This window comes from Chinchilla lanigera, unplaced genomic scaffold (assembly GCF_000276665.1).
Source record: "Chinchilla lanigera isolate Chin_1 unplaced genomic scaffold, ChiLan1.0 scaffold00018, whole genome shotgun sequence".
Classification (NCBI taxonomy): Eukaryota; Metazoa; Chordata; class Mammalia; order Rodentia; family Chinchillidae; genus Chinchilla; species Chinchilla lanigera.
In genome coordinates, this window is record NW_004955419.1 from 28,994,520 (window position 1) to 29,010,912 (window position 16,393).

General features: G+C 41.6%; 1 protein-coding gene across 6 annotated transcripts in view; it reads left to right on the plus strand.

The window, feature by feature from the left end:
* Window positions 1-5,550: 5,550 nt before the first annotated feature.
* Zbtb5 (zinc finger and BTB domain containing 5) overlaps window positions 5,551-16,393 on the plus strand; it is a 32,377-nt gene continuing 21,534 nt past the window's right edge. The window contains exons 1-2 of one of the 6 annotated variants that reach the window (XR_001233609.1): window positions 6,724-8,012; window positions 12,934-12,971. The gene's annotated coding sequence lies outside the window, so the exon portion shown is untranslated. The other 5 variants (XM_005382879.2, XM_013513202.1, XM_005382881.2 and 2 more) reach the window with 5 other exon arrangements.

The following is a 16,393-nucleotide window of genomic DNA, read 5'->3' on the forward strand; positions in this document are numbered from 1 at the left end:
GCTTCTTAGGGCAGTTCCTCTTGGGCCCAGCTTTTAACAGTAGTAGCAGATGAATGTAGTTGTAGAGTTTTTCTTGGGGCCCTGAGAATCAGACTTAGGGTCTGTTTCTCTTGATGCTGCAGCGAAAGCAGCTGCTTTTTCTCAGTCTCTTTGTTTTCTCTCCTTGGCCTCCTCCTCATCACAGCTATAGAGTACTGAGGAGGCAATCTTTACTAACATCTCAAATGAGCCATCTGGGGCAAAAGCCATTTTTTGTAGCTTTTTCTCTCCAGCCTCCCAGTGCATTAGGACTCCACAACCACTTAGTGTCCTCTCCCCAGCCGTCAGCACAGGCAGCAGGAATCTCAGTGTAGACCTCTCCAGAGCTCCACACTCTTCTCCACCGCAGCCTGTACTGTCAGGGGAAGAATGGCTTCCAGGGGGTCTCTCCAGGTATTGTGCAAGGTCCTCCTGGTTTCCAGCTTCCAAACGGCTCTCGTGACCCCGGTCAACTAGACCTCTGAGTCTTCAGGCATAGCCTGTATTCTCATGTTCTCCGAGTCCTTGTTCAACAGCTGTTCCTCCACTGACTCTGCACCTTTCTGGTTCTCAATGGCAGGGGCAAGAGTGACCCGTTGTGTGGCATGTATTCCCAGGGGTTTCTCTATGTCGGGATGATTCACACACGTCCCCAGGTGGGCCTCCGTGGCCGGCTTGTGGCAGGCCAATTGTGTCACTGCTTTTCTGTGCCATGATAGTTCTCGATGGCGTGGGTGGTGGCTGTTCTGAGGGCTGGTGCAAGACAGCGTGCGCCGCCGCATGCCTTCCCTGATGCTGCCGCATGCCTTCCCTGATGCCTGCCTCCCGGGTGCCTGCCCAGCCGGAGTTCCACCCAAAGGCCGGAGCTCGCTGCCGTGCAGCTTTCTGGGTGCAGGCGGCCTGCCTTGATTATTCCCATAATATCTTTTCAAAATTGCTTCTCCAAGTGATTTGAAATGCCAGCTTTGTCGGGCGTGGTGGCACACGCCTGTAATCCCAGCACTCAGGAGGCTGAGGCAGGAGGATCATTTCCAGTTCAAAACCAGCCTGGGCTACAAAATGAGCTCAAGGCCAGCCTGAACCACATAGTGAGTCCTTGTCTCAAAAAGACAAAAAAAAAAAAAAAAAAGAAAAAGAAAAAAAGAAAGAAGAAAAGAAAGAAAGAAAGAAAGAAAGAAATGAGATGCCAGCTTTGTCATATGTTAAATTCTTATATATATTGATGTATGTACATTTACAAAATTTATTTATGGTGCTGCAGTATACACTCCAGGTCTCAAATGTGTCTAGAGGCATTCTATATAATTTTGGGGGGAAAAATAATTTCATAATTAAATTGTGGTTAGGGCTTGTCTGAGGACTAGTATCTTTTTTTTTTTTTTTGAGACAGGGTCTCATTATGCAGTTCAAGCTGGCCTTGAACTCACTTTGTAGCTCAGAATGGCCTCAAACTCGCAGTGATCCTCCTGTGGTCTTGTATCTTGCCATGTGAGCCAGCTGTGGTATGCAGAAACATAACTCGGTGCACCTCTGGTCACAGTTGAGGCCTCCATGGTTCCATGATGCTGTGGTGCTCCAGGATTACATCAGCTAAAGACATCCTGGTTTCTTGAGAACTGAGTAGTAATAAAAAAAAGTGTTTCCCTGTGGGAAAAGATAAACACCTAATTAATCTGCTATCTCTTTCTACCTGCTGTTATAAGAATCCTTTGCATGCGGCTGGGGGTTTAGCTCAGCAGCACAATGCCTGCCTGGCAAGCACGAGGTCGTGAGTTCCATTCCCGGTACTGGGAAAAAAAAAAAAAAAGAATCCTTTGCATATCCCACCATCCTCATCAACATAAGATCCTCATCAGCATAAGATCACCCTCACCCTCTGAGTCATCCATATTCCCTCCGATTATTGTGTGCACCTAATAAACAGTGGCTAGCTCCGAGTCTCTTTATCTCTGCCCCCTCTGGCATTGCCCTCCCAGCCCCTCATGTACTTTTGTTTGTTTGTTTGTCTTTTTGAGACAGGGTCTTGCTATGCAGTTCAGGCTGGCCTTGAACTCACTATGTAGCCCAGGCTGGCCTCGAACTCACAATGATCCTCCTGCCTCAGCCTCCCGAGTGCTGGGATTACTCATGTGCACCACCATGCCTGGCTCCCCTCATGTGCTTGGAAAGTGTGCCTCTTTGTCTTTCTTTATCCCTTGCCATACCTCTGTCTAGGCAGACTGGAGGACTGATCAGCACCTGATACAAGTGAGTACTCTATTGATATAGGGGAAAGAAACTCGCATACTGAAAGATATCTGGGATGAGTTCGTGTTCTCTAAAATTGAAGAATGAATTTTAGGAACAATAGGGGTTAAAAGCAGGATATGTTTATGGAGGGAAATAAAGCTTCTGTTCAAGAGAGGGACAGCAGGGTGCCTGAATGGGTTGCCCAGGGAACCTGTCTTTTCCAGGGATTTTTACAGCGCAAAACCACAAGGTGAGGTGGGTCCAAGGTGGAAAACATGGGAACTCACTATGTGAGCATGAGGTGGAACAAAAGTATGGTCGGCCAATAGTATTACAAGTATAATTACAAGTATAATTGCTTAGGTAAAACTGATTAAATTGGGATCAAATGGGGAAGCGAGTCATATAGCAAGTGGGCACGAATACAGAACAGTGGCCTTTCCTGTATGGGGTTGGGTTAGTGACTCTTTCTGGCTTAAGAAAAGGGGATTGCTACCTATTTAGAATATCAATCCCTGATGTCCATCCCTAAGGAACTATGTGCGCACATCTGTTTAATCTTTTGTCTTGAGGTCTGGCCCACAGCAGAAGTGCCTGTCTCTCTATTGGCTCCTTCGAGGGCCTGGCCTTGTCTGAAAGCCTATATTTCTATATAACTCTGCCTACAACACTGTGACGGACCCACTTCCTCAGCCCCCTATTTTTCTTATAAGAGACAAGGTCTCCAAATGTTGCCTAGGCTGGCCTTGAACTCACAATCCTACGGCCTATGGTCCTATAGTATCTGTGACTACAGGTATGTTCTGTGAAGCTCTGCCAAATTCTCTAATATTTAATTTTACTTTTGGACCCTCTGTTTTGATTCATTGATTTGTCCATCTATTCATATGCTAGTACTAAATTGTTTTAAATTATAAGCTGGGTGTGGTGGTACATGCCTAGGTCCAGGGATATAACTTAGTGTGAAGACCCTGGCTTCAACGCCCAGTATTGCAGGGGGGAAAAAAGTACTGTATTTTTGTAATTCTCTTTATTTTTTTTTCCAGAACATTCTGGCTATTCTTGCAATATTATCTTTTCTTATGAAATTTAGACTTTGTATGTCATTTTCAAAGAGTATCTTATTGATATTGTTATTGAAAAATTTTGATTGCTTTCTTTAAAGAATTTTGCCAATGGTGTGAAAACCCAAACCACCTACAATGCTGGGCCTCACAAATACTAGTAAAGTAATAATGACTGTTTTAAGAATTACTACAGTAGACTTATAAAACTAAAAATTAAGAAGGTATTTTTAAATCATTTCCTCAAAAGACCAATCCTTCACTGAGGTTCCGGTATGACAGGAGATATAAAGATAGGAAGAAAAGAAAAAAGGCTCTCTTGGAAGTTGAGACAAGAAGTTTGCAAGTTCAAGCCCAGCCTGGGAACTTAGTGACTCAACAAGACCCTGTTTTGAAATGAGTAGGGGGACAGGAGAGAGAGAGAGGGAGAAATTGTTTTAAGAGAACTAGAGGATTAGGACACAAAGTTACCTTAGTTTACAGTGCTTTTTTCCATTCCAGGTAACTCCCTCAAATTCCTGAGTCTTAAAAGATATAATAAGCCTGTAAATTGGACATATCCCTTTCCCTATAAATTTGAGTCTGTGCATTTCCTGCTATAGACTAGCCCACCTGACAGACACAAAATATCCATCCTAGATCATGTCTTGAGGACACCCCCAAGAACACAAATATTCCCACCTCAGGCCATAGTGTTTCTCTCTTTTTGAGTGCTCACTCTATTTTCTCAGAAGAGCTTCTCTGAGACGCTCTCAGTGTGAGCTTCCTTAACTCTGTCTAATCTGTCTTTCCCTCCCACTTGCAAGTCCTGAAATGCACTTCTGTGATGGAAGACGGTGAACCTACTCTGAATGTAGGGGCAAACTGAAGTCTTCCTCTCCAGCTTTGAGGCACCTCTCAGACCCTGTCTGGTGACAAGATAACCATGGTGAAAGAGTTTGATAGTACCCTTTCATACTTAGCCATATAGTTACAAACTTTTATGTATACCTCCACATGCACGCTTTTCTTGTTTGTTTCTTGAGAATGGAGGGTGCTAGAGATTGAACCCAGGGCCTTGTGCATGCCAAACAAGTGTTCTACCACGGCCCTACACCAGCCAGCTTTTGGTTCTTCTTTTGTTGTGTATGTACATGGAATCACTAGTGATATATACGTATGTATATATCATGTATGATATATGCATATGTATATATCACTATATATAGTAGTCTTCTGTAGATACAAGGTGAGACTGCCATTCCAACAAAGCTGTGGTAAACAGCCTCAGATTTATTTTTCCACCTTTGTGTATTAACACATTGTATATTTCAACAGCACACATTCCTAGAAAGAAAATGCCCCCAGAAGGGAATAAATGCTGATTCTAAATTTTGTTAGACACTACCAGCTTACTTTCAAAGACAGCATCAATGATAACCCTGTCAACAGTGTGGGAGTGTGCCCATTTACAAATCATTCTAACGTTTTGCAAGTCTATAAATTTGAGATAATGTCTAGGTTAAGGAATTATCCTAACCTAGTGTCAGTATTCAATATTTGCTTTATTGTACTCGGTTATCTGGTGTAAAATACATGTTTAAGCGCTACAAAGCATCAGGGACTCATAAAGAATAAAACTGCCATGAGATTTCACTGAGGCCTGAAAGAAATAAGCTCCAGGGGCAATGCTTCCCACTGTGCACTCACGTCTGGCGGAACAGCTCCGCGGCCTGCCGTCCGGGTGTCACGGGTGTCACGTTCCGAGGAAGCAGGGAGGTCCGTTTTTAAAGACGTCTCTGCCCCCCACCCCGCACCACCTGGCCCAGACTCAGGCCCAACCTGGTCGCGTCAGCCAGACTGCCTCTGTCTCGGGACGCTTTCCGCAAGAGAAGGCCCCTGCGAGCACTCCCCGCTCTTCCCCTGAGAAGGAAGGGCTTCCTCGCGCAGCGGTGCACCTCGCCCAGGCCTACTCGCCTCCGTCGGGGCGCGGGGCCTTCCTCGGGCGTGCGCCTGTGAGCCCGGGGCGGGGTGGGGGGACCCCCTGGAGCTCGCTCTTTTCTGACCTGTCCCTTTAGAGTCGGCGACCCTTCCACGTTCGAGATCCCGCTAGGGGGGCTGGGGATTTAGCTCAGCGGCACAGCGCCTGCCTGGCAAGCGCGAGGTCGTGAGTTCGATTCCAGGTACCGGAAAAAAAGGAAAAACAAAAAAACAAACGAACAAAAAAAGAGATCCCGCTGGGAGCCCTTAGTACTTCTGCATAGAGTGATACATATCAATAAATATATCGATAAATATATTTTCGGGGGAGGTATAGGTGATTATAAAGTTGGTTCTGGAGACTGCGGGTTTGCATGACCTGGGGGGCGGAATGCGAGACAAACGCAAAACTCGAGTCCCGGACCCGCCTGCCGGGCTCCTCAGGCTCCGACGTTTCCAGACAGGCCGCCACTCTAGACTGGATGTGGGGCGTGGTCCACTTAACTGCCATCAGATGGGTATTTTAAGTAATTGTTTTAACAATGGATTGTGGTTTATTTCAACCTAAAACATGCTCTTGGAATTTCATTTAATCTTTTCTATTTTTTGTTCGTTTTTTTCTTTTTCTTTTACCTTTTCTAACACTACGATTTGGGAACAACTTCCAATCCAGCGTTAAGGTAGAACCGAGGAAAACATTTCACTTCTGAGCGTGAGCCCCCAGATTAGTGAGAGACCTGCACCAAGAGGGTGAGGAAATCTTTCAGAACCAGCCAATGGCTAGACGTAATTACCCTTCGGGCCCGCCTTCCTAGTAGTCGTGATTGTGATTGGAGAAATTTAGGCGGAAAACTTATTTGCCTCAATCACAACGGGCTTTGATTAGCTGCAGCTCAGTCACTTTTCTATGGCCCAAACATAGAGTCGCTCAGGATAAGTCCCGCCTTAAAAGGCGTTTGATAACAGTTTTACGATTGTAAGGTAAACGGTGATTGGTGAGAGCGCTCACAGATTCAGTCGGTAGTAAACACAGCCAGACTCCTGGGACCGTGGATTGGTCAGTTTTTCAAGGTGCCGAGTAAATTCCTCTAGGTTCCGTGCGGGCTGGCGGCATAGCCGTCCCAGCCCCGCCCTCCAATTTGCTGATTGGTTTTAGCTCATCAAGGAGGCGGGGGAATGAACCGCCGGGGGGAGGTGTAGGCGAGTTTGCATTGCATCACTTCCGTTTACTGTAGGCAGCCGCCGCTGTGTTCACAGAAAGCGGCTGCGAACTGACCGAAGGAGCTGAGGGACGAGAGGGGTGTGCCGGGGGCGGGCAGAAGGGGGAGGAAGTCCCATCACGGAGACGCCAGTCTGGACGTTCCCGCCTCCGACACAGGTCTGATCCGAGAAGGGTCACCGCCTCCTCTAGCGAGGAGAAGGGGGGCGGAGCCCGGCTCAGGTGAGGCGACCCTGTCAACTAGAGGGGTGATGGCGCGCGCGGGCGCGCTCACGTGGAGACCGTTGAGCGCCAGGGCCGCGCCGAGACGCCAGGGAGCGCGCAGACGCTTAGTGCCCCACCTACCTACCCCCGCCTACCCTGCCTGTCTGTCTGAGCGGGTATTGTTACCCGTCTGATTTGAGTGGCCAGGCGGGTGGAAGGCAGGTTCTTCTGCGCAGGCGTGCCCAGTGTCCCGACGCCTGGCTGTCTGCGGGGTGGGGCGGAGGCTCGTGCCCCTGCCTGCAAATCCTGGCCGGCGACCTGGTTTGCCAGACGGGTAGGAAAGGCCTCCGGATGTACTGCCTGGCGGGATGAATGGAGGATCGGCTGCCCTGCGGGATGGAATCGGGTGGCTTTCTTGCCCTCATCTTGGGTCTTCTTGAGCGACGAGGTTTCATTTCATCAGTGGAAGGCCACAGGCAGTCTGGATTCCGGAGTTGGAGGCAGACGCTGGAAGGGTGAAGTGTTTTGGAATGCCTCAACGTGTTATGAGAGGACTAAAGTGTTTAATAGGCATTTATTAAATGCCAACTACTTCCAGGCTTCGTGCAAGGAGCTACAGGAGATGCGGTGCTAAGAGACCGCCATCCCATCCTCTCCATCTCTTTGGAGGACAGATTTGTGCATGAGTACACAAGGCAGTGAATTAAGGGTGGTTAAAGCCCCCCCCCCCTTTAAAATAGCCGTTTACTATTGTAGAAACTAATTCCTGAGCAGAAGGCAAATTTTAAATATTTGGAGGAAAATGTTTGGGTAAATGCACAGTAAAGTCTTAATTACTAAATAGTAGTAGCTCTAGTTCAGATTAATTTGAATTACCAGAATAAGCTCTTCACCTTCAAGAATTTAAACAAAAATATTTCAAATACTTGTCCATGCATTTTTGAGTTGCAGTAAGTGGAAGATTTCACATACATTTGAATCTTTAGAGGGTGAAGACAATACTGTGCCTTAACAACTGATTTGTTGTTCTTGTATGGAATGTTGTGCCTTAGATAGTTTCAAAAGGTGGAGTGGGCATGTGATTATTTTTCTGAGAAATTTGCTTTGCATTTGCTTCGTTTTCGTGGTAAAGGCGGTTGGCAGTAGTCTAGTAGAGGGAAGAGATCAGATAGCCAGAGGAGAAGGATTTTAGAGAAAAGCTCCTAAGCCAAAGGAGCTATTTTTTTCCACTTCTTTTTTTTTTTTTAAACCTTTCTGGAAATCTCAGTAAACTTGGCAAGACTGACCTGGCCACCGCAGCCAGCTTGGAGCACTGCCAGGTAAGATTGATTATCTGGGGACCTTTTGTGGGCCCTTGCGTTTTACTGAATAAATAGAGTAGGACTTTCTCAAGAGTCTTGAAGTCAGCTTGTTTTCTGGAGATTTGCCTTTTTTGTCCTAAAAGTTGTGTCAAAACGTAACTTTTAGTTAGCTGCCAAGCTGGATTCTGGTTAATTGATGTGTCTAGGAAAATTCTGCAAGTGATGAGATTTGCAGGAAAAGCATTTTATAGTGTGTCGTCTACCTAAATTAAAGGGTAGGCATTATAAAAAGACACTATCACAAGGCTCATGAGAAGTGGAAAGATTTTCAAAAATCATTTGGATAGCAACATGGCTATAAATGTTTTAGTATTTAAAGTTCTTAGCATTAATTATGTTGTAGTGGAGACTTTAAAATATCTTGTGTACAATGAGAGTGACAAAACGTCCTGGCACAGAATCTTGAATCTGCCTCAGATTCTCCCTGGGAAGGGAGGAAAGGAGTCTACCAGGTATTGATTCCATGTTAGCTTTCAACTTTTATTTTTGAAGTATAAGTTAATTGTAAATACTTTTCCCATCTGTCAGTTTTGAACGTTTTTTTTTTTTTTAAACTATACTTAACATTTCTCAATTATAGATATTGTCTGCTTGAGTCAGCTTTTGCTAGTGTAGCAGGTGGGATGGAACCTAACCCTCCACTGGCACCTTTTGTCTATAAGTGCTTTGAAGTGAGGAGGAGTATTTTGAGGGGGATTTTCTCATGCTAAAAGACCAGCTGTTTCTGAGTGGTCTTTACAGTTATTTTCATCACTGAGTAGTGGGTTCATCTCAAGATCTACTTTTTGCCAATGCTTTTCGTTTTATTTTACATACATTTGCTAAAAAGCTTTATTTTTTTCAGCTCAACCATTAAAAATTGTGTGAAATACTATCATAATATAGTAGGTATCAAAGATTCTTAGTATCCAAGATTATTTTATCTATAGATAATTTTTCTTTTATCTTCTAACCTATTTGAATTATGTTTAAAGTTTCAATATTTTCTTTTCTTTTTTTCCCCCAGTATTTTCTTGATTCTAAAACAGATTTTGTGCACATTTTACTTTCCTTGAAGACAGGCTAGCATAAATAAGCACTATGTTATGGTTTAATTGGCAGCTTTTTTTTCTTGGCTGTTGTGATATGAAATAATGAAGTTTATAATTATAGGCATTTTAGATTTTATGAAATATGGTACAACTGAAAGAGTTTTGTACCCAGTTAATTCAGTGTAGTTGTAATCAATGAATTTTCCAAATTTGCTTATGTGTTCTTGAGGAAGTTTGTTATGTGTTTTGAGGAAGTTTGTTAGTGAAAGGAGCTGTTTGGGAGTGATTTTTATATCCCAGCGCTCAGGAGGCTGAGGCAGCCTGGGCTACACAGAGTTCAAGGTCAGCCTGAACTACATAGTAAGATTATCTCAACCAATCAAAATAAACAATAAATAAATTCATTGAAATTAACAAAATGCTTGTTTTAGTTAAAGAACAATTAAATGGTAGGTCTGGTTTTTGGAAATTGTACTTGGTAGGCTGTTACTTTGTGTACTTGATAACAGGTTAATAAGTGCTTTATTTTCATCTTCTTAAATTGAAAATGATTAGGGTGAATTCTTTGCTCCTTTTTTCCTGTACATGACATTGTTAACATGGTGTAATTGATGATTCAGTACATCTTAATTAGTTATAATTTAAAATCCACTCAATCATTTTCCTCTAAAAATACAAAGGTTTCAGGAAGGGCAGTGGGATGGGTGGCAGGCAACATTTTCTAAGTAAGAGGGAAAAATATATTTAGATGTCTTAAGCATATTAAAAGAGAAGCAGCTAAAAGTAGCTGGTAATGGTAAATTTACATAGACTTTTGTGGGATTTTTTTCCCTCCCCTACAGTCTCCTCCCCTCCCCTCTGTTACTCTCTCCTTCCTTTCCCTCTCTTTCCTCTCTGCTCTCTCTTCCCTTCTCCCTCCCCTTCCCTCCTTCTGTCTGTCCATCCATCCATCCATCCATCCATCTGTGCTGGGGATCTTACCCAGGCCACAAGTGTTCTACACTCAACTATCTTCCTAGCCCCATACACTCTTTTGGATACCTTTGTGAAAGCTGTATGATCTTCAGAGTCTTCACTGAAGACTCTGTTCTTTTATGTAAATAGTCAAATGTTCTTTTATGTAAAAGAGATCAAATAGACAAATGTTCTTTTATGTAAATAGTCAGCTAGCTGGCTACTTATTTATTTAAATTTTGGGAACATACAGTACCTAAAAAGGGGAATTTCTAGGTAGTGTCTTTTACTTTGTTGTGGCTGGCACAAAATACCTGACATCTTTAAGTTAAAGGAAGAAAAATTTATTTTAGCTTAGTCTGTAGAGGTTTGGGTCCATAGTAGGCTGGCTCCAAGGCAGGGTGGCATGGCAGAGGCATGATGGAGGAGGCTTGCTCATGGCATGGTAGCAGGAAGCAGAAGGGGGATCAAGGGATTAGGAATAGGTACCCTCCTGGCCTCATCCACAGTGACCCGCCACTTCCCACCAGGCTTCACTTCTCAACATCACACCCAGCTGTGAACCCATCAGTGGATTCCATGATCCGGTTACTTCCCAGAAGCCCCACCTATGAGCAACATGAGGCTTTCGGGGTACATCTAGATCAGTGGTGTTATATGGCATGCATGTTGTTTGTTTTTCTTTTAAGACAACAGATGTTATTGTATGAGTTTTTTCTAAACTAAAACTTCACTATTTGGGCTTAATTGCAGTATTGGCACTCTGCAATAAATAAAGGGTTTTGGGTTGCACTTGGGGCACTCACCTCTAAATGGTTTGCCATCACAAATCTAGATATAAGCATAACAGGTAGTTACAGTATAAAGTGTAAAATTCCTAACAGAATAAGGCAATGAAACTTGCCTTAAATTATTTTGAAGTTTAAATGTAGTATTTTCAAACTCTGGCATGTAACTGCCTTGGCATGCTGGTCTTTTTAATAGCACTCTACTGGTGGACTAATCCAGACAAGGTTGGGCAGATCAAGATTTTCCTTTTATTGACAGGTGATAATGCTGCCAGAAAGGTACTCTATCACCCTCTCCTTCCCAAAGCTCTTATGGCTGACTTTTATTAGCCCCAGACTGGTAGAGAGGAGCCAGTGGCAAGATGCAGTGGTAGAAGACAAAAGCTTATCCTGCATGAGCTGAGGTCTTTTGGCAGCGATGTCCACTTAGCATTGTGGTATGTGGTGGTATCCTGTGGCATTAGCAGGAAGAGAGGATTTGAGTAAAGAAGAGAGGAAGGAACATTATTCCTGCTGCCTCTTCTACTTCTGCCTCTAATTTTCACTTTCTTTGCTGTCATTTTATATACTTATCTTTTCACTGTCACATCCAATTATAAACCCTCACTGTGCTTTTTGGTGCCATCTGGTCCTCAGTTCTCAGGATTGTATACTATCTCTCTAGTGATTTTGTTTTTTCAGCCAGCAGGCTAATATCTTATTGGGGGTTTTGTAGCTGGACATGGCTTCATACCTTTTTTCCTTCACTTACTATACTGGTTAAATGATAGCCCCAGACCTGGATAAACATTCACTCCTTGACAGTCATCCCTAAGAGATCATATATGTGTGAAATACCTCCAGAACCTGGCTCTTAGTAGGTATTCAGCCCACTCTTCCTCTCCCTTTACCACCCAGCTAATAGGACCATGGTATAAGTGCCTGTGTAGGTCTACTAACACTACACAGAGGCTTTGACAGTTTATTACGCTAGTAACAAGTTAAAGGGAGACTTTGAGAGTGATCCTAGAAGATAATATATTAATGGAAAAATACTAGGCAGTTTACTCCACAAACATGAGTAATACAACATATATATGCTGCCTCAAACTTAAATTACATCTATCCTGTATTTTTGAGGAATGAGGTACCACATGCATGAATTTTTCCATATATGTGAAACTTACCTACATCAATAGTTTTTCAAACTTTTTGGCATTAGTATTCCTTCATACATTTAAAAATTATTAATTATGTACTGGGCATGGTGGCACACACCTGTAATCCCAGCAGTTGGGAGGCTGAGGCAGGAGGACTACTGTGATTTTGAGGCCTGCCGGGGCTACATAGTCAGTTCAAGACCAGGCTGAATTATAGAGTGAGACCCTGCCTCAAAACACACAAAAAAAAAAGTTATAAATATCAATATTAACATATTAGAAATTAAAATTGAGAAATATTTAAGTACTCATTAAAATAATAAACCTACTATATATGAATATAAGTAATATTTTTATGAAAAACTTTGAAACAAAAGGCAATAATGAGAATGGCATTTTTAAAGATAAACTAGAACAGTTTTAGGTTTATAGAAAAATTCTAAAAAAAAAAAATTACAATGATAATATGAAGGTTCCCAAATATCCATTCCCAGTTTCCCTATTTTTAACATCATTACTATGGTATATTTGTTATAAGTAATAACCAATGTTGATACATTATTGTTAAGTAAAGTACATTCTTTGTTCAAATTCTCTTAGTTTTTACCTAGTGTCTTTTTTTCCTGTTTCAAGAGCCTATCTCAAATAGTATGTTATTCAGTCATCATAGCTCTTTAAGTTCTTGGCTGTGACAATGTTTCATACTCTTCCTTGTTTTTGATGACTTTGACATAGTATTGGTAAAGTATATTGTAGACATCCCTCAATTGTTTGTGTGATTTTTTCTTATGATTAGTTTGGAATTACGATTTTGGGGAGTGGAGTGGGGGAAGAACAAAGGTAAAGAGATTATCAACGTGTAATGCATACTTATGTACATACTACCAGCATGACTTACTGACCTTGATACTGACCGTGGTCACCTGACCAAGATGATGGTTTTTTTGTTTTTTTGTTTTTGAGACAGGGTCTTGCTGTGTAGTTCAGGCTGGCCTTGAACTGTGCAGTCCAGGCTGGCCTCAAACTTAAGGTGATCCACCTGCCTCAGTCTCCCTAATGCTGAGATTCCAGGTATGTGCCACCACGCCCAGTAGGCTGAGATGATGTTTATCAGATTTCTCCCCTTTTAAGATTCTCTTTTTTCTTCCCTTTCCATACTGTACTCTAGAAGCAAGTCACTTTATTCAGCCAACACTTAAGAAGTGGAAAATTAGGCTCCACTTCCTCGGAAGCAGAGTATGCATATAAATTATTTGGAATTCTGCATGGCAGATTTGTTCCTCCACTTATTTAGTCAATATTTATATCAGTACGGATACTGATGGATACTTATTTTATGGAAACTTATTTGGATTTTATGGATACTTATTTTATTATTTGGATTATAATGTGATAGAGCTTTGTTTTTACTGAAATTGTTCCAGCCTTGGCCATTGAGAGGTTTTTCTCCTGTTGGCTCCTTCTGTCCCTTTCACATACTCCCATTTTCATATTTTTAAGCACTTTCTTATTTTCTGTTACTATAAGATGCTCTAAGCTCTCTTATATATTCCTGTCCCAATCCTATAATCAGCCATCTGTTCCAGGAGCCCTGGCCTTTTTAGTGGATAATAATATTTAAAACCAAGATCTAAGCACTAGAAATGCTCAGGGTGGCATTGTTTTAGATTTGTTACAAATCTCTAATGGTTGTCTTGATAGAAGTCTTTTGGGTTCTCATACCTTCTTCTGCATTTGATTTGTTTGGATACATGATTTTGATTAAAGTATACCAACAAAATTCACCATCACAAAAATATACAGTTGGAAAAGGGAAGAGAATTTTAATAGCTTTTTCAGATAATTTTGTATATTCTCTGATATTGTATTGAAACTGCGTAAGTGGTGTTTTCTTAAGTGCTTAGTTATATTTAATTCTGAAATTGTATCAATGAACTTTTCCTATTCTGTTAAATCACATTAGCTTGTGACTTACAGTTTGAGTTACTCTTTTTTACTCCACCCATTATTTTTGTAACATTGTTATTCATTTATGTGTTACATGGCTATTGGAAAATATTGACTCTGACATATTTATTATAAAGTATTTTAAAAATCACATTTCATTAATATCAGTGACCTCATCAGAAGTGTTTGAGCATTGGAAAACTCAGTGCAACAGTTATAAATTTTTTAAAATTCTAATTTTTATCTGAAAGCGCAAATTTTATCATTGGTAACAAAAAGAAGTTTTCAGCTGGGCACGGTGGCACACACCTGTAATCCCAGCACTCGGAAGGCTAAGACAGGAGGATTGTTGCAAGTTCGAGACCAGTCTGAGCTACAAAGTGAGCTCTAGGCCAGCCTGAACTGCATAGTGAGACCCTGTCTCAAAAAGACAAAAAAAAAAGTTGTATCCCTTAAAATACAGTAACAGAGTTAGCCAGGCATGGTGGTACAAACCTGGAATCCTTGCAGTCACCAGGCTGTTGCTGAAGAATCTCAAGTTTGAGCTGAACCTGGACAGTATAGCAGTTTAATGAGACTGTCTCAAAGTGAAAAAAGGGCTAGAGGTGTAACTCAGTGAGAAGGCCCTGAAGTCAATTACCAATACCACCAAAAATGAGTGAATGAGTAGGTAGACAGTCACATCATAGTGACTGTCTTTATTTTCCATGTCAGAGTGGTGTTCAGCAATTAGTTCATCTCACAACTCAAAAATTGAATAAGTGCCTTTTCCTTGAGGCAGTATGGTATTTCAGTATGAGCACTCTTATTTTGGCTATACGTCCCATTTCATTTCATTTCATCACATTACATATTATTTAAAAAGACATGTAATCTAGAGTTGAGACTTAATAACAACAATGAAGAGAGGGGAGACAGTGTCACTGATGGAGTCACATTTTTATAGTAGTGGCTGTGTCTAGCACAGATGTCAGAGATAGCATCCTGGCCAGATTGTTTCTGCTGCCTTAGTTTCTGCTCAGCTTAGACTCGTGCCTAGCCATCCCATCAGTTCTATGACCAAATCTATAGCCTTTCTTTAAATTACTTTTATACGTATCCAGGATCAGTTCCTGTATCAACCAGGAACTATGGCAGATATTGTGCTTATTAAAATTTTTTATTTATTTATTTATTTATTTGTCTTTTTGAGACAGGGTCTCTCTATGCAGTTGAGGCTGGTCTTGAGCTCACTTTGTAGCCCAGGCTGGTCTCAAACTCACAGCTATCCTCCTGCCTCAGCCTCTAGAGGGCTGGTGTTATAGGCATGTGCCACCATTCCCAGCTTTATTAAACTTTTTAAAAAGAATTAAAATATCTTTTTATGAAATAAAAATAGTACATCATAATAAATACAGGAGTGGGATGAGAACCTGGGTATCTTCTATCAAACTAGACATTAAAGAAAGTTAAAAAAATCTAAACCAGTGGCACTCTGAATATTTCCTACTACCTAGCTTTGTATTTAAATACTATTTCAAAAGGGATGATAGCCCAGAATTATGTGGCTTATGGTTAACCTTTGTGATGACTTGTGGTAATCATTAATATTAGTAATGAGCATTCATTATCTAGTATCTAGTACCTATCTTTCTAGACTTGCCTGTTTGCCAGCCAAAATGGATACACATTGCTTCTCTCAGTTTAACCCCCCTCCAGTCTTTACCTCTGTTCACAATATATCTCAATTTGTCCAAGTGTGTTAATGCCACCATAAAACTGGAGATGACCTTTGCCTTCTCTGAACCACTGGTTGATTTACATTTTCCCTGTTAACACTTAGTGCGCAGTGCTTTCTATGTTGTAATAACATTATTTATGTATGTTGTTTCCACTAATCACCTGTGGCTGTTAGTACTGTGCTTTACAAATTTATGCTTCTTAGCACTTAACCTTGAACAAAAAAAGCATTTCAAAACATCAGATGGACTGGGTATTGTTGTATATGCTGAAGTCTTGGCGTTTGCAAGACTGTGGGTTCAAGGCCAGCCTGGGCTACTGTAATTTTCACTGTGTAGATCTTTTACTTCGTTAGATTGATTCCTAAGTATTTCATTATTTTTGGATACTATGAAGGGTGTTAGTTTCCCTAATTTCTCTCTCAGTGAGTTTGTTGTTTGTGTACAGGAATGCTATTGATTTTTGAATGTTGACTTTGTATCCAGCTATGCTACTGAATTTGGTTATTAAATCTAGAAGTCTTTTGGTGGAGTTTTCGGGGTCTTCTATGTAGAGTATCATGTCATCTGTGAACAATGATAATTTAACTTCTTCCTTTTCTATCCTTATTCCTTTTGTCTCTCTTGTCTACTTGGTCTGGCCAATGTTTCCAGAACTATGTTGAAGGGCTGGGGATATAGCTCAGTGGTACAAGCACCTGCCTGGCAAGCGCAAGTTCCTGAGTTCAATTCCTGGATTCCCAGTACCAAAAAAAAAAAAAA